Consider the following 24,333-nt stretch of genomic DNA (forward strand, 5'->3'; position numbering starts at 1 on the left):
AGGAATCTGGAGAATGGATATTTCTTTTAAAAAAACTAGACATAGAACTGTCATATGACCCAGCCATCCCACTACTGGGTATATATCTCAAAGACATGAGCTCATTGTTTCAAACAGATACCTGTTCCATCACGTTTATTGCAGCAGTTATTCACAATAGCCAAGATATGGAATCAACCAAGATGTCCATCATCAGATGAATAGAAAAGGAAAATCTGGCATATCTACACAGAGCAGAATGTTAGCTGTAAAAGGATGAAATCGTGTTATTTGCAGCAGAATGGAGGGAACTGGAGGATATTACGTTAAGCGAAATAAAGCCACAGAAAGACAAATACTGCAGGTCTTCCTTTTTTTTATATGTGGAAGTTGAAAAAAAAAAACAGAAAAAAATCTCAGTCTGAACATGGGTGATTACTAGTGTCTGGGAGTGGTGAAAGCGGATAGAGGGAGTTTGGATATCAGGTAACAAATCAGAGTTAAATTGAAGGGATAAGTTTCCAGTGCTACTAGCCTAGTGGAATGACTGTAGTTCACAATAACCTCGTGCATATTTTATGAACAAATAGAAGGGGAAATGTTGATTACTCTGATTTGATCAGTACACATTTTATACATGTATTGAAGTGACACAGTGTAGCCCATAAATATGTGCTATTATCTTTACTGAAACTTTTAAAAAGATAGCATGGATTTCTTTCACAAACTTTTTGAATTGCCCTCATATAGACATTTTATCTTCATATACCACTGTTATGAACTGATAAAAAAGATAAGCAATGTAAATTGCCGAAAGTATTTCTAAAATTTCTTCACATACGGAACTTGATTTTCCAGCTCAGAATTGGAATTGTCCACATTTTCCCACACCGCATTGTCCTCTGCACCATCAAGATGGCTGGTGATGCAACATTTCCTCAAGGAGTGACCCACTACGGTCCGTGGGGGTTTCCTCCAAATTGCTTCTGAGCTGCAAAGTTTGACATGGATATTTCTTTCTTGGCCTGTGAAAATCACTCCTGTTGAATAACAAATAACAAATTACAAATAACAAAGCACAAAGTTTCAGTTTCTTGCAGATTATCTTCCCTGCTTTGGACCACAAATATACTTGGTTGTTGCCTTGCATAAAGACGTGGGATTACAGCAATTCCTCCATATTTTAGTAACTGTTGTTCTGTAACAAATCACAGCTACACAGATCACCATTTCCAGCCACCACTTTTCCTTATGCTAATATGCCTCTGAGATTTGAACTCTGCTCTAAAGCTCTTTAACTTTTGAAATGACTGACTCACAAGAAGTTGCAAAAATAGTACCGAGAGGTCCTGTGTACTCACATCTATCTTGCCCTATTGGTGATATCTTATATAACTATAGTTACCTTGGCCAAATCAGGGAACTGATCGTCACAATAGAATGAAATAGACTATAGATCCTGTTCAGATTTTACCAATTTTTCTACGTGTTCATTTATTTTGTGTGTTTGGGGATCACTTTTTGTCTTTTATTTTAAAATATTTCGGAGAGTACACGAAGTATAAACAAGGTTTCAATGAGCACACAAAGTTTTAACATTTTCTTTTATTTGCTGCATATATAAATATTATACACACATATTTTTTGAAAGAAGAGGTGGATACATTAATATCATATACTGTAGGATTCATTACAAAGATCATAAAATGAGGAAATAAAACATATTATTATGTAAGGGACATAATTCAGCCAAGAATTTATACATATTTATATACCAATGAATATGGCACTCACACATATATTAACGTCCATAAATGAGAGAAAACATGTGGTATTTGTCTTCCTGCATCTAGTTTATTTCACTTAGCATAAGGATCTCCAATCCCATCCATTTTGTTGCAAATGTCAAGACTTTTTATGGCTGACTAATATTCCATTGTGTATATGTCACATTTTTTTTATCCAGTCACCCACTGATGGACATCAAGATTGATTCTATCACTTTGCTATTGTGAATTGAGCTGCAATGAGCATGGGGGTACAGAAACTTCAGACAATAATCCATGTCTGCCATCTGTGAAGGGAGAAGTGGAAGCAAGTAGGATTGGATAGAAAGAGTCCCATTCTGGCCGGTGCTGTGGCATAGCAGGTAAAGCTGTCACCTGCAGTGCCGACATCCCATATGGGTGGCGGTTCTAGTCCTGGCTGTTCAACTTCCAATGCAGCTCTCTGCTACGGCCTGGGAAAGCAGTAGAAGATGGCCCAAGTTCTTGGGTCCCTGCACCTGAGTGGGAGACCTGGAAGAAGCTCCTGGCTCCTGGCTTCAGCCTGGCCCAGCCCTGGCCATTGCAGCCATTTGGGGAGTGAACCAACAGAAGGAAGACCTTTCTTTCTGTCTCTCCCTCTCACTGTCTGTAACTCCACCTCTCAAATAAAATAAATAAAATCTTAAAAAAAGAGTCCCATTCTGCTTCACAGCTCAAAGAAAGTTCGAACCAAGAAAATGGGCTACAGGAAGCTTGTGTGCCACAAGAATGGACCAGCACTAGAACTCGCACCATAGTCAGTGGCTGTTGGTCGACCTGGGGGAGCATGGTGCTGGCTCAAGTCAGTTGACAGCTAGGGTTACTGGTTAGCTATCTTTCTTACAGCAGGAAATCTTACTGGTGTATTTTTATGGCCACTACAGCCTGGCATCTGGTTTTGACCCCTGGGGAAAGAATTGAGAGCTTCTCAGGTTAAGTCAGTGCCTGCAGTTCTGGCATCCCATATGAGTGCAAGTTTGAGTCCAGGCTGCTCCACTACTACTACTACTACTACTACTACTACTTCTTCTTCTTCTTTGACAGGCAGAGTGGACAGTGAGAGAGAGAGAGGCAGAGAGAGAGAGAGAAAGGTCTTCCTTTACCGTTGGTTCACCCTCTGCTGTGGCCGGTGCATCGCGCTGATCCGATGGCAGGAGCCAGGTGCTTCTCCTGGTCTCCCATGGGGTGCAGGGCCCAAGCACTTGGGCCATCCTCCACTGTACTCTCGGGCCACAGCAGAGAGCTGAACTAGAAGAGCAGCAACCAGGACAGAATCCGGCGCCCCGACCGGGACTAGAACCCAGGGTGCCAGCGCCGCAGGCGGAGGATTAGCCTATTGAGCCACGGCGCCGGCCAAGGCTGCTCTACTTCTGATCCAGTTCCCTGCTAATGCGCCTGGGAAAGTAGTGGAGGATTTCCTAAGTGCTTGGGCCCCTGCACCCACCTGGGAGGGCTGGATAGAGTACCAGGCTCTTGGCTTCAGCCTGGCCCAGATCTGGCTGTTGGGGCCATTTTAGGAGTGAGTCAGTAGATGGAAGATATCTCTTTATCTCTCTGCCTTTCTCTCTCTCTCTCTCTCTCTCTCTCTCTCTCTCTCCATCTTTCTCTGTAACTCTGCCTTTCAAATAAACAAACAGATCTTTAGCAAAAAATGCAATGCATGGACAAACCAGGGTTGATTGATCTTATCCCACCTGCATATACCCAGTATCAGTTTCCACATTACAGAGAAGCAGTCCATCATCCCTCAATCCTTACTCAAGATATGGCAATGTACCATAGCTAATTCTCAATCATTTTTGTACATTCTTTTTGGCCCAAGTATTTTCTTGGCCTGGACTTTATCATATTATAACTAATTGACTTATGGGGCTGGTGCTGTGGCACAGTGGGTTAACGTCCTGGCCTGAAGCACTGGCATCCCATATGGGCGCTGGTTCGAGACCCGGCTGCTCCACTTCCAATCTAGCTCTCTGTTATGGCCTGGGAAAGCAGTGGAAGATGGTTCAAGTCCTTGGGCCCCTGTACCTGCGTGGGAGACCTGGAAGAAGCTTCTGGATCTTGGCTTTGGATCGGCATAGCTCCGGCCATTGTGGCTAACTGGGAAGTGAACCAGCGGATGGAAGACCTCTCTCTGTCTGCCTCTCCTCTCTCTAATTCTGACTTTCAAGTAAATAAATAAATCTTTAAAAAAGTAACTAATTGATTTAAAGTGTAAACTCCTCCTGAACAAAGTTGTAATTCTTTGCTAAATTGTGTTTTGTTCCTATTCCCACTTTTGGACCCCCCCCCCATGTATTAATAGCTCCACCTAGTTGTCAGTCAAGCCTAATATGTATGTTTTTTGCATCCTTGGGCTCATCAAACTAAAGGGTTTTTAGCCAGTTAGACCCTAAGGCATCACAGTCTTAGACAGTGAAACCTTTATACCTGTCTCATTCTATCTACAATGTCTACAGGACTGGTGATATGAGATATGTGTCACTGCTCAGACATTTTTGTGAGGTGTGCTATTCACTGGGTAATTTCTGAGTTGAAAGTATCTTTCCTCTGATTTAGCAGCAAAATGTCTTAATTGGGTGATCTCTTGCTGTGGGTATATTGTCTTTGATAGTTGGAACTTAATTAACCGAAAGAAAAGTAGTTGTGGGCTACTATCAGGAAAAGCCAATCCTGAGCAGTGTTTACAAAATTTACTTAAATTTATCCCCCCAACCACGGGCCACTTGGAAACAACTCTTCAGGAGGCTGGTTTGGAACCATCACAGGAAGCATTCTAGGCAAGTAAAAACCAGACATTCCTTCACTGTTCATTTCTCTCCACCATCCAATGTGTGACAGCATCAATGGTTTCAAGTACAGTAAAATGTCTATTGTCTTGGATCCTTTTACGAGTTGAATTGTGCTTTCCTCAAATGGACTGGACTCCTGATCTCCAGTATTTCTTAATATAACCTTATTGGTAAATAGAGTTTTTGCAGTTAAAACAAGGTCATTAGAGTGGACCCTTAATGCGATATGACTGGTGTCTTTATAAGGAGAGGAGAGGAGAGGAGAAGAGAGGAAAGGAGAGGAGGGATCTGGAGACAGACACTAGGGAGGACACCATGTGACAGTGGAAAAAGAGATTAAAGTGGTATATCTGCAACACCAGAAGCTAAGAGAAAGGCATTGAACAAATTCTCCTCCAGGGCATTCACAGAGAGTATGGATGATTTCAAACATCTAGCCTCCAGAACTGTAAGAAAATAAATTTCTGTTTTTTAAAAAAGATTCATTTGTGCTGTACACTGAGGCTTAATGCTATAACGAGTACTCAAACAGTATATTTCACTTTGTGTTTCTATGGGGGTGCAAACTGTTGAAATCTTTACTTAATGTACACTAAACTGATCTTCTGTTAAAAAAAAAAAAAAAAGAAACTATCAATTCCCAACTTGACTCTCACTGGGATTAAACATGACAATAGGTCTGATCTGATTTCATCATCATTTAAAAAAAAAATCATCTATTATTTTTCACTTTATGTTTCTGTGTGGGAACAAACTGTTGAAATCCTTACTTAAGGTATACTAAGCTGATCTTCTGTATACTAAGATAATCGAAAATGAATCTTGATGTGAATGGAAGGGGAGAGGGAGTGGGAAAGGGGAGGGTGGTGGGTGGGAGGGACGGTATGGGGGGGAAAGCCATTGTAACCCATGAGACGTACTTTGGAAATTTATATTCATTAAATAAAAGATAAAAAAAAATATTCATTTATTTAAATGAGAGGCAAATTTACAGAGAGAGAAAGAGAGAGAGAGAGAGAGAGAGAGAGAGGTCTTCCATCTGCTGGTTCACTCCACAAATGGCCACCATGGCCAGAGCTGGGCTGATCTGAAGCCAGGAGCCACGAGTTACTTCTGAATCGCCCACATGGATGCAGGGGCCCAAACACTTGGGCCATCTTCCACTGCTTTCTGAGGCCATTAGTAGGGAGCTGGAATGAAAGTAGAGCAGCCGGGACCCGAACCAACGCCCATATGGGATGTCTGCACAGTAGGCAGAGGCTTAACCTTCTACACCACAGTGCCAGCCTCCAGTTTCTGTTTTTTAAAGCCACTTAGTTTGTGATCATTTGTTCTGGCGGCTCTAGGAGACTAACAGATCCCCATACTGACTTTGATTAGCTATGGCAACGTTTTCCAGAAATGTAAAGGGAAATGCTGGGACCTGTTCATTAGAAAGGAGTGCATGTGTGAGATGCTTCGGTAATACTGGGGCTTCTCAAAGCTGTAATGGCCAGAAACAAAAGTACAGAGAAGACACAGCTCAGGTCTCTGGTTTTGAGTCTTACTGCATTCTTTGACTGAGGCATCCAATGTTCCCAAGTTTAATTTCTCTGCTCACTTTTATAGTTTTGGAAGTAGTAATATTAATAGATAATACACATGTTCTTGCTTGTTCTAAGTGCATTTACTTACTTTAAGATACCACTCTCAACAACGCTAAAATGGGGCCATGGTTATTAACTGTGGCTGTTTTTACAGATGAAGCAATTGAAGCACACAGATGTTAACTAATCTGCCAAAGATGTCACAGCTAGGAGAAGGTAGAGGTAGGACATGAACGCTGGCAGCAGTGGCTACAGAGTCTGCGCACCTGAATGTTTTATCAAACGGACTCTATCAGGAAGTAGGACAGAGGTAGTGCCAAATAAAGTTTATCCAGTGCCAAATGCCTCACTGGTCCAACAACCTACTGACTGTCAGAAAGAAATAGGATGACTTTGTTACCACGGTATTGAGACATCCTCGAAATGGACTGCTCTTTTGGAAGCCCAAAGGCCAATTCCATTTCCCAAGGTAGCTTATTTAGATTCCATGTCTCTGGACTCTCGGTCCACTTTTCCTTTGTGCAAAGGGGGTTATCCTCAAAGAATAATTGCATTTATCCTGCAGTTGGTGGTTCTCTCTGGAGATTATTTGGTGGATAATAATAAAAAAGAGACAGACGCCAATTGATATTGATATAGCTATTTCCCATAGAGGATTTGGAGGCTTCTCCAAGAATTTCTCCACTCAATTAATGGTCTTAGGCTATTAGCAATGCCAAGGGTTTTATGGACAAATTGAAACCTCAAATTGAAATTGAAATAATAGAGCATAGTCCTTTACCAGGTTCCATTTGGTTTCTGAATCAATCAGGCGGGGACGTTTGTGGATGAATTTTGGCAATAGATCTACTTCCAGACCAACAATTTTTGGTCTATCATACTCACTTCTTCTATGACATCAATAGCAATGTTTCTGTTGGAGTTTGAGGTAGTCGTAGTCCTTAAACCAATTTGTGCTGAAGTATGAATATGTTACTCCTCTGATGGATTTTACCATCCATCGGCATCCTCGATAAAAATTAATTGCAGCTTTTTCTTTCTCCACACCCTATTATGAAGATTGATGCCTCTGTTGGGTTAGGAAAAAGAAGAAGCAAAGAAATCCTTGAGATTCCCAAGATGTGTCTGCTTTAAGCTCAATTCCATCTTGGGTGCTGTTTGTGGAATTTCAGGTACTCTTGTAAATTTTCCCATGTTATAAACAATGCCTGCACACGTGGAGTTTTTTTTTTTTTTTTAACAAACTATATCTCTACCCAGAATTTAGTAGGAAAGTACAGGTATTTGTTCCCTTCTATATTTTCCCCTATGATCTCAGTGTGGCCAGGAGAAATAATTATGTGTTGGGATCCTTTATTCCTGTATTCTTAGTCTGAAATTTGTGATGGTGGAATGGTCAGATATCTCCAGACATTCTTGGCTCAGAACCAAAACAACTTCATTTCCCCCTCTGTACAGCATCCCGTGTTTAAACTACAGTAACAGCCAGGCAAGATTTATTGTTCAACACAGTGTCTCAGGACACATCCATTTTCCCTGAAAGGTGGAAATACTGGGCTCTTTCCAGAAATAATAGGTGAAATCATGTGGTTTTTGTGGTTTGGGGCCCTGTGCTTGATCTGAAAATAAGTCCAAACTAGAATCAACCACATTAGTTTTTTTTTTAATCTCCCAATATATTCCTCTTTTTTTCTTAAGATATTTTTATTTGAAAGGCACAGTTATGTAGAGAGTAGGGGGGAGAGAGAGAGAGAGAGAGAGAGGTTTTCCATCTGCTGGTTCACTCCCTAAATGGCTGCAATGGCCAGGGGGCTGGGCCAGGCCAAAGCCAAGAGCCAGGACTTTCTTCCAGTTCTCCCACATGTATGCAGGGGTCCAAGCACTTGGGCCATCCTCTGCTGCTTTCCCAGGCACCTTAGCAGGGAGCTGGACCAGAAATGGAGCAGCTGGGACTCGAACTGGAGCCCATATTGGATCTTGTGTCACAGGCAGAGGCTTAACCTGCTGTACCACAACGCTGGCCCCAATGTATTATTTTAAGATTTATTTACTTATTTGAAAGGCAGAATTAGAGAGAGGGAGAGGGAGAGGGAGAGGGAGAGAGAGAGAGAGAGAGAGAGAGAGAGAGAGAGGTCTTTTATCTGCTGGTTCTCTCCCCAGATGGCCACAATGGCTGGAGCTGCACTGATCTGAAGCCAGGAGCCAGGAGCTTCTTCCGGGTCTCCCACATGAGTGCAGGGGCCCAAGGACTTGAGCCATCTTCCACTGCTTTCCCAGACCATAGCAGAGAACTGAATGGGAAGTGGGGCAGCCAGGACTCGAACCAGCACCCATATGATATGCCAGCATGGCAGGCGGCGGCTTTACCTGCTACACCACAACACTGGCCCTCCTATGTATTACTCTTTAGGTAAACACATTTGAAAATATTTTTGGGAACTGGCTTGTGGTATAATGGGTTAAACCACCACCTGCAGCACTAGCTGGTTCAAGACCTGGTTGTTCCACTTCAGATCCAGCTTCTTGCTAATGCACCTGCAAAGGCAGTGGAAGATGGCCCAAGTACTTGGGCCCCTGCACCTATGTGGGAGACCCGGAAGAAGCTCATGGCTCTTGACTTCGGCCTGGCCCAACCCAGGCCATTGCAGCCATTTGGGAGTGAACCAGCAGATGGAAGATCTCTCTCTCTCTCTCTCTCTCTCTCTCTATCTATCTGTATCTCTCTATCTCTCCCTCTCCCCTCACTGTAACTCTTTCATATAAGTAAAATAAGCCTTTGAAAAAGTTTTTAAACTCAATTTTTAAAATGAGATTTATTACGATATACTTTACATATGGTAAACTTCACTATTTTACAAAGTAAAGTTTTATGAGTTTTTACAAATATGTACAGTTGTGCAATGAGTAACACAATCTAAGGGATCTCTTGCACCTAGTAGTAGTCAACCTCTCTCCCCCAGATGTTGGCAACCATTGAGCTATTTTCTATTCCCAAAGTTTGTCCTTCTCCAGAATATAGATGTAATCACACAGTACGTAGGCTTCTGACTCTGGCTACTGTTACTCTGCGTAATGCATTTTGAGATCCATCTATGTTATCAGGTGTATCAGTAGGTTGATTCCCATCTATTCACTGAATAATTCAGCCTTCCCTCCTTAGTCACAGGTTCTGCATCTGCAGATTGCAACAAACAACTACACATTAAAACTATTTGGAAAAAAATTTGCATCTGTACTGAATGTGTACAGACTTTTTTCTTGTTATTCCCTAAACAATATAATGTAACTATTTACATAGCATTTACATTATATTAAGTATTCAAATAAGTCTAGAGATGATTTAAGGCATATGGGAGGGTATGCATGGTTCTATGCAAATACTAGGCCGTTTTATATAAGGGACTGGAGCATCTACAAATTTCGGTATTCTTGGAGGTCCAGGAACCAATCCCTTGTGAATTCCAAGAGATGACAGCATGTCCTTCTGTGGACATGCCAAAGTTAGTCTATCCATGGACCCATGAAGGATACTTTGAGCCTCTATAAATATTCATATATAGGTTTTTGGATGAATGTACATTTTTCATGAACTTTTTGAAGTTCCCTTATATATTTTCATTTCTCTTGAGTAAAGACAATAAGAGTGAGATTACGGGAACATATGGTAAATGTACGTTGTAACTTTTAAAACAGTTAACAAGATCATCCTCAGTTTCTGCCTATTCCTTTCTGAGAAACGTGCTGCCATCAGTTTGCTTCAGGGATTTGCCATCCCCAAGCAGGTTCCCTGCTGTATTAGCCAAGGGTCTGCAGTGACACAGAAACAATAGGATATATGTGGGCCGGCGCCGTGGCTCACTAGGCTAATCCTCTGCCTAGCGGCGCCGGCACACCGGGTTCTAGTCCCGGTCGGGGCGCTGGATTCTGTCCCGGTTGCCCCTCTTCCAGGCCATCCCTCTGCTGTGGCCCGGGAGTGCAGTGGAGGATGGCCCAGGTGCTTGGGCCCTGCACCCCATGGGAGACCAGGAAAAAGCACCTGGCTCCTGGCTCCTGCCACCGGATCGGCGCGGTGCGCCGGCCGCAGCGCGCCGGCTGCGGCGGCCATTGGAGGGTGAACCAAGGGCAAAGGAAGACCTTTCTCTCTGTCTCTCTCTCTCACTGTCCACTCTGCCTGTCCAAAAAAAAAAAAAATAGGATATATGTGGGTAGAAATATGAGAGGTGATTACTTAGGGAAATTGGCCCCCATGATTATGGAGACTGAGAAATCCCATGACAAGCTGTCTAGAAGCTGGGGAGGTTGGGATACCAGCCTCATGGCTGGGTACCAGTCAGAAAGGCCTCTAAACCAAGCGAAGCCAATGGGTTGACTGTCAGCCAAAGGCTGAAGGCCTGAGAAACCCAGGGACCACTGGTTCAAAGGCCAGAGAGCCTGATACCCATGCTGATATCCGTGGACTGTACATCAGCTCCAGGGATACAGATACACTCACCTTTCCCATTTCTGTTCTTGCTGATCTCTTCTGAAAATACTCTCCCAGATACAAACAGCACTTCTTCAGGTTTCTAGGTACTACTAAACCAATTATGTCTCATGGTCCCATACACAGGATACCTATAAAGTCTTATACTGAGGGCTAGTGTTGTGGTGTAGCAGCTTAGGCCTCTGCCTGTGATACTGGTATCCCATAAGGATGTTGGTTTGAGATCTGGCTGCTCCACTTGTGATCCAGCTCCCTCTTAATGCTCCTGGGAAGGCAGCAGAAGATTGCTCAGGTGCTTGGGCCCCTGTACCCATGTAGGAGACCCAGAAGAAGCTCCTGGCTCCTGGCTTCAGCCTGGCCCAGCTCTGGCCATTGTGGCCATTTGGGGAGTGAACCAGTGAATGGAAGATCTCTCTTCCTCTATCTCTCTCCTCCTCTCTCTGTAACTCTGCCTTTCAAACAAATAAAAAATAAATGTTTTTTTTTTAAATGACTTACATTGAGCAATAAATATCTCACTTATGGTAACTTTGAAACAAACATTATGGGGGCCAGCACTGTGGTGGAGATGGTAAAGTTGTTGTATGCAACTCCGGCATCCCATAAAGGTACCAGTTCAAGTCCTGGCTTCTCCATTCCTGATCCAAATCCCTGCTAATGTGTCTTGGAAAGCAGTGGAAGATGGCCCAGGTGTTTGGATCACTGCCACCTGGAGGGAGACCTAGAAGAAGCTCTTGGCTCCTGGCTATAGCCTGGCCCAGCCGTGGCTGTTGTGGCCATCTAGGGAGTAAATCAGCAGGTGGAAGATTCATTCATTCTCTCTCTCTCTCTCTCTCTCTCTCTCTCTCTCTCTCTCTCTCCCCTTTTTCTGTAACTATGACTTTCAAATAAATACATGTCTTTGAAATAAATATTATGCCATTGAAATACCTGCAGAATTAAAAACTTGGGACTTAATGGGCTAATCCAATCAAGCTGACACCATGAAATTAATCATCACAACCACCAAAAGTTTGCTTTCTACTGGTTTCTATAAAGCAATTTGCATAAAACATTTTGTTTTGACTTTATAGTTTCTTTTTTTTTTTGACAGGCAGAGTGGATAGTGTGTGAGAGAGAGACAGAGAGAAAGGTCTTCCTTTTTGACGTTGGTTCACCCTCCAATGGCCGCCACGGCCGGCGTGCTGTGGCCAGCGCACCGCGCTGATCCGAAGGCAGGAGCCAGGTGCTTCTCCTGGTCTCCCATGGGGTGCAGGGCCCAAGCACTTGGGCCATCCTCCACTGCACTCCCGGGCCACAGCAGAGAGCTGGCCTGGAAGAGGGGCAACCGGGACAGAATCCAGCGCCCCGACCAGGACTAGAACCCAGTGTGCCAGCGCCACAGGCAGAGGGTTAGCCTAGAGAGCCATGGCGCTGGCCCGGACTTTCTAGTTCTTTTGATTATAATAATTGGGAAGTCATATAATACAATCTTTCCATATTTCACATAATAGGCTAAATGATAAAATCTTAAATATTATTTATTGTTGTTGTTGTTGACATTGTTGTTATGTGACTATTGCCTTTCCTGGGATTGGGGAGGCCAGGAGTTTCATCCTAATTGAATGAAGTGCCCTTCTGAATGACTAGCAAAATGGCTTCCCATTGGTTCTCATGAGAACCTCTGTCTCCATTCACCATTGCTTTCTGATTGATCCTATCCTCAAATGTTTCCTACATGTTCTCTGACCTCCTTCTACATATCCCCCAATATTAGTTCTTCAAGCAAAAGCTCTGACAATTTCCTCTTGTCACCAGCGTCATGTTGTCCTGTATCTATCTCACTTCAATCAGCCAATTGGAAAAATGTTCAGGGGCAAGTATTGTGGCACAGAGGGTTAAGTTACTGCTTGGGAGACCCATGTCATATATTGGAGTGCCTGAGTTCCAGTCCCACCTCTGCTCCCAATCCAGCTTCCTGCTAATGTGGACCCTGGGAGACAACAGATGATGGCTCAATTATTTGGGTCCCTGGCATCCATTTGGGAGACCTGGTTGGAGATTCTGACTTAGGATTGGCCCAGCCCTGACTGTTGTGTGCATTTGGGGAGTGAAACAGAGGACAGAAGATATCTCTCTCTCTGGTCCCTGGCATCCATTTGGGAAACCTGGTTGGAGATTCTGACTTAGGATTGGCCCAGCCCTGACTGTTGTGTGCATTTGGGGAGTGAAACAGAGGATAGAAGATATCTCTCTCTCTGTCTCTCTGCCTTTCAAATAAAAAAAAAACACATTAATTTTTCTCAGTCCTTAGGATACCCTCCCTGACCTTGAAAACTTTCTTGTACTCAACTGGATTTCAAGGGTTTCAGTGATAAATGTCCATCTCACTTCATGGTGGGTAGGTGGCTGAGCAGAATCGGGATTCTTTTTTTCATGTTGTTGCCTCAGGCTGCTCTGTCCCCTCTGTCTCCTGCAGGTTAATTGTCTGCTGAGAAAATCATCTTCCTTGTTTGATTTGCCTTGACAGCTTCTAGTGGAGCCATGCTCTCTTGGTGGAGCTCAGCTGGGGGTGGGCACACCATAATGACAGGGGCTTGTCCTTTGCCTTGGCACTCCCCAAATATCTCATCACTTTCAGACAGATTTTTCCCTTTACTTCTTAGGGTGGAGTCCCTAGTGAATCACTGAGACTAGGTTTCCAATTCCCTACAATTTTCCCTTCATTTGTTAGTGCTATTGCTATTTGACCTCTAGAGCTGAAACTGACTGGCCTGCCACTTTCATTTCTCCACAAAAATAGGTCAGGATCGTCCCACACTCTGTTCAGTTTGTTCATGCTGCCTCTTCCCATCGCATGGAAAGGGGAAGCTGTGTCACACACTCTGGTGATACTTACCGTGCTGTGTCTGAAACCTTACTGTTTTCCTGCCTCTCCATGTGGAATAACATCATCTTCATCTAAGAGACTCTAGTCCCAGAATCTGCTGCTCAAAATTCTCCCAGGACTTCGGATTCTCCTTGTGTCAAGTTTCTGGGCAGTAAATTTTTCTGGCACACTTAGAGATTCCTAAAGGCATCCTGACAATGTGAAGATGTTAGAAATCTTTCCAATTCTATGTGTGGGGTGGTCTCCCTGATGTGGACTTGAACTGGGCTAATGTTGATCTGCTGCCACTGTTGTTCTCACTCAATAATAATAATGACAATCAGCCAGGACCAATTTATAACTTGGTCCAATTTGAATTATTTTGTGTTTTAAAATAAAACTCAGAGAAACCTATAGGATGGTAGACAGAGTAGTACCAGAATCTACTGTTGCTCTCAACTTCAGGCCCTGAGATCTGGGTTAAATACCTTGCCTAAGCTCACCTAAGATGTGAGTTCATTAAACCAGTTCCCACTTGATCCCTCTGGCAGGATGGCTCAATACACAACACATGGCTCATGTGAAAAATCACTGTTTATGGGTCCTTCTCCCTATACCTTTCTCACTGAAGGTACTATGTTAGTTTGTAGGAATAAAACCACTAGAAATATAGAGTGTTAAGAGGTCAAGCATGTCCCATTTGAGGCCAATACTCTTAGAGTTAGCAGTAGCTATCGATCCGAATCTTTCTAATCTAGTGTTAGGTAGGGAGGTATGGAAAGCCCTTTTGGGGTGAACTTTGATTCTTGGCCTGATACAGTGGTGACATTCTTGAATAGGTTGAGGTTGCTCTTGATTCGGGGGGCAGAGATGAAATGTGACCAGGGGTAGTCTTTTTTTTTAAGTATTTATTTTATTTATTTGAAAGGGAGAGAGAGAGAGACCCATTGGTTCGCTCCTCAAATGCCCATAATAGGCGGGATGGGCGTGTCTTGCAAGCAAGTGGCAGGGCTCAAATGCTTTGGCAAAGATCAGCTTCCGTGCAGGCACATTAGCAGGGAGCTAGATCAGAAGCAGGGCAGCCAGGACTCAAATTGGTGCTCTGATATGCGATGCTAGCTAGCATTGCAAGTGGCGGCTTAACTCACTGTGCTACAACACTAGCCCCCAGGGGCAGTCTGTAGTTGTGAGAAGTCAAGATGGGTGCCCTGGTCTGAGCATTGGTTCTGAGAATTGGGGTGAGAGGGTCATTGTCTGGTCAGGACTGCTCCTTCCAAGGAAGAATTGATAAGCTGATCCTTGGGCAATGCCAACAATAACTAACCAGAAACTACTACCTTCCCCAGCCCTGTTACCTGTCTTTCTGCCTGTGTTGTCCACCTCTGTGAATATCACCACTCTCCCCTGTCGCCCATGCAGAAATTTGAGATTTATCCCTAGTCCTGCACCACTCTCCACACCTGGTCAATCTTCCATTCTACCTAAGAGTCAGTCCTTCTGTCCACAACCATTGCTCAGGATCCTGCCATCAGTAGCCCTCATCATAATGACCTGCATAGCCTCCACCTTCTCCATGCCTTCAGGCAACATGATCTGTGCACAGGGCATGTCACTACTAGATTTTCTTTCTTTTTTTTTTTTTTTATTTTTGACAGGCAGAGTGGACAGTGAGAGAGAGAGAGAGAGAGAGAGAGAGACAGAGAGAAAGGTCTTCCTTTTGCCATTGGTTCACCCTCCAATGGCTGCCGCGGCCGGCGCGCTGTGGCCGGTGCACAGCGCTGATCCGATGGCAGGAGCCATGTACTTATCCTGGTCTCCCATGGGGTGCAGGGCCCAAGCACTTGGGCCATCCTCCACTGCACTCCCTGGCCACAGCAGAGAGCTGGTCTGGAAGAGGGGCAACCGGGACAGAATCCAACGCCCCGACCGGGACTAGAACCTGGTGTGCTGGCGCCGCAAGGTGGAGGATTAGCCTAGTGAGCCACGGTGCCAGCTTAACTACTAGATTTTCCTGTTGTCTCCCAATACCTTCAACCTAACTGCTAAGCTCCTTGTCATGGCAAGAATAGCCTTTTTTAAAGATTTATTTTATTTTATTTTTTTTTTTAAAGATTTATTTATTTATTTGAAAGTCAGAGTTACACACACACACACACACAGAGAGAGAGAGAGAGAGAGAGAGAGAGATCTTCTATCCACTGGTTCACTCCCCAAATGGCTGCAACGGCCGGAGCTGCGCCGATCCGAAGTCAGGAGCCAGGAGCCAGGAGCTTCCTCTGGGTCACCCACGCGGGTGCAGGGGCCCAAGGACTTGGGCCATCTTCTACTGCTTTCCCAGACCAAAGCAGAGAGCTGGATCAGAAGTGGAGCAGCTGGGATGCCGGCACTTCAGGCCAGGGTGTTAACCCGCTGCGCCACAGCGCCGGCCCCAGCAGGGCCCTTTTTGATCTGGATCTAGTTTACAGCTTCAGATTCCTATTCTGTTACTTCCCTTCCATGGTCATATTGATCTACCCGTCATTTCTTATAATATACCCACCAAAATTTCCTGTGACCTCAGAGATTTTACTTAAACTGCCTGCAACAGTCTCCTCTAAATGTCTTGCTTCTTTGCCTTACAAACTCTTACAATTTCTTTTTTTTTCTCTTGAAGATTTTATTTATTTATTTGAGAGGCAGAGTTACAGACAGAGAGAGGGAGAGACACACAGAGAAGTTTTCCACCTGCTAGTTTACTCCCCAGATGGCCGCAATGGCTTGAGCAGGGCTGATTGGAAGCCAGGAGCCAGGAGCTTCTTCCGGGTCTCCTACATGGGTGCAGGGGCCCCAGCACTTGGGCCATCTTCCACTGTTTTTCCAGGTCATAGCAGAGAGTTGGATCAGAAGAGGTGCAGTCGGGACTCGAACTGGCACCCATGCAGGATGTCGGCACCACAGGCGGATGCTTAGCCTATTACAACACAGCGCTGGCCCCTTACAATTTCTTCTGATGTATCAAATGCTACTTAACCAGTTGAGACTTGTTGATAACTCTGGCTTCTTCACCATATTTTGTATATGTGACCTCTTGTGTTCAATAGTTTACTGCCTGTTTAGTTTTCTAAGGGCCACCATTTCTCTCTCTCTCTTTCTCTCTCTCTGCTTCTGCCTCTCTGTAACTCTGCCTTTCAAATAAATACATCTTTTAAAAAAAAGTCACTTGGGAATCCAATCTTGAAGTGCCTACTAATGTGCACCCTGGAAGACAGCAGATGAGGACTGAAGTGATTTGATTCCTGCCACCCAAAATGGGAGACCCAGATTGAATTCTGGGCTGCTGGTTTTGAGGAGTGAGCCAGAAGATAAAAGATCTCTGTCTTTGTCTCTCTGCCTTTCAAATAAAATGAAAATAAATATTTAAATGCAAAGGTGAAAATTATGTGCATTTCTATTTTATTTTTTAAAGATTTATTTACTTATTTGAAAGAGTGGCAGAGAGAGAGAGAGAGAGAGACCTCTTCCATTCCACAGTTCACTCTTCAAATGGGTTCAATGGCTGGGGTTGGTCCAGACTGAAGTCAGGAGCCAGGAATTTCATCCTTGTCTCCCACCTGGTTGGTAGGGGCCCATCTTCTGCTGCTTTCCCAGATGCATTAGCAGGTGCTGGATCAGAGCAGAGTAGTTGGGACTAGAAGTAGTGCTCTGACATGAGATGTGGGCATTGCAAGTGGCAGTTTAATCAGCTGTGCCACAATGCAAACCCCTGCACTTTTTACATAAGTGGTAGAAGCAGAAAATTGTGACTTAAAATTCTTCATTGCCCTCTAAGAACAAGTCCTTGATAACTGCAGGATTTTTTTTTTTTCTGGGTGAAAGCAAGATAGTGCCTTCAAAACCATGGCCTTTTCCATACCTGAAGTAGTAGTAAATTTGGGATAAGCATCCAATCTGAAAGTACAGGATAAAACACAGTTCTATGCATCTGTATTAAAATATTGGGAGACAGGGCCAGACTATGGTGCAGCGGGTTAACATCCTGGCCTGAAGCTCCGGCATTCCGTATGGGCGCGAGTTCTAGTCCCGGCTGCTCCTCTTCCAATCCAGCTCTCTGTTGCGGCCTGGGAAAGCAGTGGAAGAGATCCCAACCTTGGGCCCTTGCACTACATGGGAGACCCGGAAGAGGCTCCTGGCTCCTGGCTTCAGATTGGCGCAGCTCCGGCCATTGAGGCCAATAGGGGAATGAACCATCGATGGAAGACCTCTCTCTCTCTCTCTCTGTAACTCTTCCAAATAAATAAATAAATAAATTTTCTCACTTGTTACATTTTTTAAAGATTTATTTTATTTATCTGAAAGGCAGAATGCCAGGGAGAGACAGAGAGAAAAAGAACTTCTATCTGTTGGTTCTCTCCCCAAATGAAATCAATGGCTGGGGCTGGGACTAGCAAAAGCCAGGAGCCAGGAACTCCATTCTGGTCTCCACCATGGGTGTATGGGCACAAGTACTTGGCTATCTTCCATTGCCATACCAGGTACATTAGCAGGGAGCTGGACTGGGACAGGAGCAACCAAGACCTGTACCAGTGTCTGATATGGGATGCTGGTGTCCTTGGCTGTGGCCTAATCCATTATGCTACAATCCAGGCCCTTCAATTGTTACATTTTCTAGAACAGAAAACTGGCACTGGGTTAATGTGTCAATAGCTCTACAACATTTTATCACATGTAGGTGCATGTAGCATGCACCAAAAGCATGATACAGAATTGTTTCTCATCACAAAGATCTCCCTCTTGCTACCCCCTTAGAATCACATCCAGGAGCCAGCATTGTGGTGTAGCAGGTAAAGCCACAGCGTACCATGCTGGCATCCCACGTAGGCACTGTTTTGAGTCCCAGCTACTCTATTTCTGATCTAGTTCCCTGCTAATGACCTAGGAAAAGTAGAAGGTGGTCCAAGTGCTTGGGCCCCTGCTACCCACATGGGAGACCTGGAAAAAGCTCTTGGCTCTTGGCTTCAGCCTGGCCCAACCCTGGCTATTGCGACCGTTTGGGGAGTGAATCAGTGGATAGAAGATATCTCTCTCTCTTTCTCTCTCTCTCTCTCTCTGTAACTCTCTTTTCAAATAAATAAATAAATCTTAGGAAAAAAAGAATCACATTCACCCCTCATCCCTTAACCCCTGGCAACCACTAATATGGTTTCCATTTTTGTAATTTTCTCTCTTTAAGGCATCAGATGTTATGTAAATGTAATCATACAGTTTGGGACCTTTTGAGATTGGTTTTGATTTCACTCAGCATAATGCCCTTGAGGTTCATCGAAATTATTGTCCCTGTATTGGTGAATACTAACCCATGGTATGAATTACCACACATTGCTTAACCATTTGCTTATGAAAGGACATTTTGAGTGTTTCCAGTTTTTGTTATGGATTGTTAAGACTTAAGTCTATTTTAGTTGCTTATCTTTATTTGATCTCTTTGTTTTTTGTTGTCTCTGTATTTTTCCTGTCTTCCTGTAAGTTACTTGAACTTTGTTTTTACAACTGAATAGTTTTGTTTCCCTATAGTGCTTATAAAGTGTATCTCTTTGTATCACTTTTATCTTTGTATCTCTTTGTCTCACTTTCTCGAATGTGTAGGTTTATGTCTTATTGGTTGTTGTAGGTGTATATATATATATATATATATATATATATATATGGGTTGGAATTGTGGCATAGCAGGTAAAGCCATTGCCTGTGACACCAGCATTCCCTATAGGTGCTGGTTTGATTCCTGGCTGCTCTACTTCTAATCCAGTTCCCTAATAATGCACCTGGGAAAGCAGTGGAAGATGGCCCAAGTGCTTAGGTCCCTACACTCACGTGGGAGACCCAGATAAACCTCTTGGCTTTTGGCTTCAGCCTGGCCCAGCCCTGGCTGTTGCAGCTATTTGGGAAGTAAACCAACAGCTGGAAGATTCTCTCTCTCTCTCTCTCTCTGTCTCTCTCTCTTTCTGTAACTGTGCCTTTCAATTAAATTAAATCTTGAATGAACTAATTAATCTTTTAAAAAATCTATAAATTTTCCTTCTTTCTATTCCTCATCACCTCTTGGCCTTTTGGCTAAGATCAAGTGTAGTATTCCTCATCCCCTTGTAAGTGCCATTTATTGCTGATGTAATCAGGTTATTTATCCTTATAAAATATCCCATATTTGGGGCCGGCACTGTGGCGTAATGGGTAAAGCCGCCACCTGCAGTGCTGGCATCCCATATGGGCACCAGATTGAATCCCAGCTGTTCCACTTCTAATCCAGCTCTCTGCTATGGCCTGGGAATGCAGTAGAGGATGGCCCAAGTCCTTGGGCCCCTGCACCTACGTGGGAGAGACCCTGAAGAAGCTCCTGGCTCCTGGCTTCCGATCGGCATAGCTCTGGCCATTGCGGCTATCTGGGGAGTGAACCAGTGGATGCAAGACCTCTCTTTCTCTCTCTGCCTATTTGTATCTCTGCCTTTCAAATAAATAAAAAGCCTATATTCTGGATTTGGCTGATTGTTTTTCTATCTCCTATGTTCACCATACCCTTCATTAGATTTAGGTTTTATGTTTTTTTTCTAGTTTTGGGTATCAGCACATCATAGGTGGCTCTATATATTTCCTGTTGCATCACATCAGGAGGCCCATAATATGTGGCTATATGTAGTTGTTCCACTTTTCCTGATGCCATCATTGATCAATAAGTTCAGGTAATATCAACTTGATCCCTCCATTGTAAAGTTCCCTATCATTTTACCTAATACTTTTTTACCCACTCATGATTCTTAGCTGGAGGGGATTTTATTCCCCAGAGGACATTTGACAATATCTAGAGACAATTATGATTATCATGACTTGGGAGATGGGAGAGTGCTATGATTATTGACATCTGGTGAGGAGGTGCCAGAGATGCTGCTAAAAATACTATGGCTTAGTTCTGCATACATTCCTAAGGACTTACTTCTAAGGGTACAGTTTAAAAACTTGCCATGGGACCCCAAATCCCATTAAGCTGGGTGGTAAAAATTCCATCTTAAGTGTTAATGTGACAATATCAAATGTTATAGTGACCATATAGATAAGATTAAGTGTTAAACAGATCATATAAATAAGATCAAATGTCTGGTAATAATAGAATTACAAAGGAGAGAATGTTCCAACATGGGAAGCAGTCCACACAGCAGACTCATAGAATGACAATTGCTTTAAATAGCACTCTGACCTCAGAATCAGCCCTTAAGGCATTCTGGTCTGGCTGAAAATCCCATGAAACCATTTCAGGCACGGAAAGCCAAGACACTGGCAAAAAAATGTCCTACATGAAGGATCTCTGTGAGAGAGACCCCAGTGGAAAGAAGTGGCCATCAAAGAAGTATGTACTTTTCTCTGAAGGGAGGAGATAATTTACACTTTGCTTATGGCCTTGTCTAAATACTGATGGAGACTGTGGATTTAAAAGGCTTCCACAGCCTTGGCAGCTCATGTCAAGAGCCTTGGGTGATCACTGATGTCATACATAAGAATGTTAATTGTTAAATTAACAACAGGAGTCACTGTTCACTTACTCACCATGGAGGAATTCTGTCCTCTATGAGTTGTATTATGAGAATTAACTGTAAAACTTGTTCTCAGGTTTTGTGTGTGTGTGTGTGTGTGTGTGTGCAAATTGTTGCACTCTTAGTACAGAGTTGGTCTTCTGTGTATAAAGTTAATTGAAAATGATTCTTAATGGAGAATGGGAATAGGAATGGGAAAGGGAGGACGAGGTGGGGTAGAAGTGGGGGTTGAAGGGCAGATATAGTGGGAAGAATCATTTATATTTCTAAAGTTGTGTTTATGAAATTTTTACTCATTAAATAAAAGGTTTCTTTGGAGAAAAAACATTCTGTGGCTTTTATTTGATCATGCCCCAAATAAATATCTGGGCCCAAATGTCAATAGTGCCAGAGTTGAGAAACCTTGGCTTAGATCTTACTATTTAATTAGGGATTACAAATGGTAATATACTAGTTCTGTCATTCCTTCTGCATTTGTTAGCTAGAATTGTTAAATAAAGAATATCGTTAGCTATTTGGTTATCCTCAAATACAGTGCATATTGGAAAAATAAGATCAATTCTTTATTTATTAGTATTTGCAATATTGATCTTTTCTTCTTTTGGTACCTGAGATGACCATTTTTTTTAAAAAAATGTGATTATGAACTCACATACTTCGTACATTTGTTGCCTGATGAATTGCAAGTACTTTTTTTGTGCTCTAATTGTCCCAATGGCAAGTGAGAATTCCCCTTCACCTTGGCTCCTGTGTTCTCTTGACATGACTCCATCACTCTTTGATAGCTACTTGGCTTTTTGGAAAAACAGACGGTCTCAGGTTCATTTCCTGTTACAGACCTTGAAATAATCACTTCTCCAAGGAGGATTGGTTCCTCGGAGTAGGAGTGATGTTAGAGACCACAATATGGACATTTTTATGTATTCATTGTGACTAAGTTGTCATTGCTTTCACATCTTCTCAATGGACAGAGATAGGAATATGTATTTTTATAAGAGAAAAATAAATCAATAAATCATAACTTTGTAGGAATATATTGCAAGTGTAAGCCTAGAGATTTTTTCCCTTTGTAATGTTATAATTGTGTCTTTTTACTTTTAGGTTTAAAATCTTGAATCCTGAAGTCACCATCATAAGTATGTATTTGCATTATTCTACAACATACATCTAACAGTTTCATGCTAACAATACCAGCTATTGCAACCAAACCCCACTAAACACAGTTTAAGACTTCATTGCAGTTCCTTGTTTCATGAGGACACATTTCATTAGGGATGTATAGTCAGAACACTGTTTGAAAGTCACTTGAAATACTTGTTTTCTTTTTGTGGTTATACTACCAATTTGCTATACAGTTCGAGTCATTTCATTCAGTTTGCTTTTAGGGATTTTTTTCCCCTTTTAAATGGACAGAATTCCAAAGTCAAAGCTATAAGACAAGGTGTGTTTTTAAAAGTCTCAATTTCTTGTCTGTGCCCTCTACCCTATTCCCTCCTTCTCCCATAGGTAGTCATTTAAATAATTGACATTCCATTGTACCATTTTAGAAAATGTAAGTAAACATTTATGTGGATATTTGTATTTCCCCAACTTTTGTACACAAAGGAAGCACACTATATACAAGCTTCTGTACTTTGCTTTTTCCACTTAACAACATATTCAAGAGATTATTCCTAATTATCAGATAGAAATCTATCTCATTCCATAGTACTGCAATTTGGCTACGCTATAATTTATTCAACTGGTCCCTTAATGGTGGCCATTTTTTCTTTTTTTTTTTTTTTTTTTTTACACATAGTGCTGCAATGAATGGCCTTGTGAATATGTCATTTTTTTTTTTTTACTTTTGCTAGTGTATCTTTGGGTTATATTCCTAGAAGTGGGATTATTGGACTAACATCTGTAATTTTGCCAGACATTGCTGAATTTCCCTCTGTTGAGGTTATTTAATTTTGTTCATATTACATTTTGTGGCTTTAAAAGGATTAAAATTTTGAAACAGAATAAAGTTTGATGAAGGTGCTTACCTGCCAGTTTGGGTGCCATATAACAAGCTATGCCCCTTCTTACCTTCCAAACCTTAAGGAGGCTCTGGGAAAAGCACAAGAAGCCAGATTCTATACTTGGATGAGAAAAATAGTAGAGTGTGTTATTCATTGTGCTTCTGTCTAAGCTCAAGTGCAGGGCCAAGCTGTATCCCACAGAACCAACCTACAGCAGTAGACATAGATTTTGGGATCCCAGGGTTTTCCTAAAAGGCAAGGATAAGAAAAACAGTTGGTCAGATGTTGTGCCAGCAGGCGGGAAGCTGACCAGAGGCCACATAAGGCAGATAAGGTAGAGAATCCAAACTGGGAGCCAGAAGACAGTGTTTGACACAGCGAGTAAGCCACCACTTGCGAGACCACATCCCATATCAGAGTGCCTGGGTTTGAGTTCCAGCTCCTCCCACAATGGCAGCTTCCTGCTCATGTGCACCATGGGAGGCAGTAGGATCCTTGCCACAAACGCACATGGGAAATCCAGACTGAGGTCCTGATTCCTGGTTTCAGGCTGGGCTAGTGTTAGGTGTTGTGGGCATGTGGGGCGTGAACCAGTGGATGGGAGAGTTCTCTTCATCTCTCCATATCTCTCCATCTCTCTGTCTCTCTCGCTCACTCACTCTCCCTCTCTCCCTCTGCCTTTCAAATAAATAATTTTTAAAGTGCAACTCAAATGGTGCATCAGTCTGTAGGATTAACAGTCGGAGTTGCCAAAGACTGAGGGAAGCTAAGCAGCAGCCTAGCAGGAGGCAGTATGTGCTTAAAACTGGGGGAATGGTTGATTATGATATGAAGCAGTGTCATCTACATCTTTTCTCTCCCTCTATGAGCCTTTCCTTTCTTTCAGTGCAGTCCATTGGAATCACATGGTTCCAGATTACCCAGGGCTAGATGTGTGCTGAAGGAAGCTGTGAGCTCCTCTTTGTTCTGCTCTTTCCACGCCATGAGGCCTGCTGCTTCCCTCTGTAGGACTGGCATCACCTGGAAGTGTGTGGTGGATCCTGAGGACTCCATTGCTCAGTTCCCTGGCCACGGGAGTAGGGGTGCAGAGAGCAAGGCCTACTCCTGCTGCCACAGTGTTCAGGGACTGCCAAGCTGACTCTTCAGGTCAGCTTGAATAGGCCAGAAGACTGACTTTTCTTGAGCTTGGGGCAATTTGGCATTGTCCAAATCAGATGAGAGGAGGCCATCTTAATCAGACAGACAAAGGGCTCATAGTTGAGCAGTTAAAAACCCAAGCTC

The 24,333-nt window shown here is 43.2% G+C and overlaps 1 long non-coding RNA gene across 3 annotated transcripts; it reads right to left on the reverse strand.

Annotated features, from left to right (window-relative positions):
• Positions 1 to 107: 107 nt before the first annotated feature.
• On the reverse strand, positions 108 to 23,902 carry LOC138847661 (uncharacterized). 3 transcript variants are annotated; one of them, XR_016227998.1, is made up of 3 exons: positions 23,261 to 23,302; positions 23,077 to 23,171; positions 108 to 1,019 (listed from the first exon to the last, which is right to left on the reverse strand). It is a non-coding gene; the product is annotated as an uncharacterized LOC138847661 (long non-coding RNA). The 3 variants fall into 3 exon arrangements; XR_016227997.1 differs by having other exon boundaries at positions 23,120 to 23,902; XR_016227996.1 differs by having other exon boundaries at positions 23,077 to 23,902.
• Between the last annotated feature and the right edge of the window lie 431 nt (positions 23,903 to 24,333).

Source organism: Oryctolagus cuniculus, chromosome X, assembly GCF_051225735.1.
Source record: "Oryctolagus cuniculus isolate XC-2025 breed Fujian yellow rabbit chromosome X, ASM5122573v1, whole genome shotgun sequence".
NCBI classification, from domain to species: domain Eukaryota; kingdom Metazoa; phylum Chordata; class Mammalia; order Lagomorpha; family Leporidae; genus Oryctolagus; species Oryctolagus cuniculus.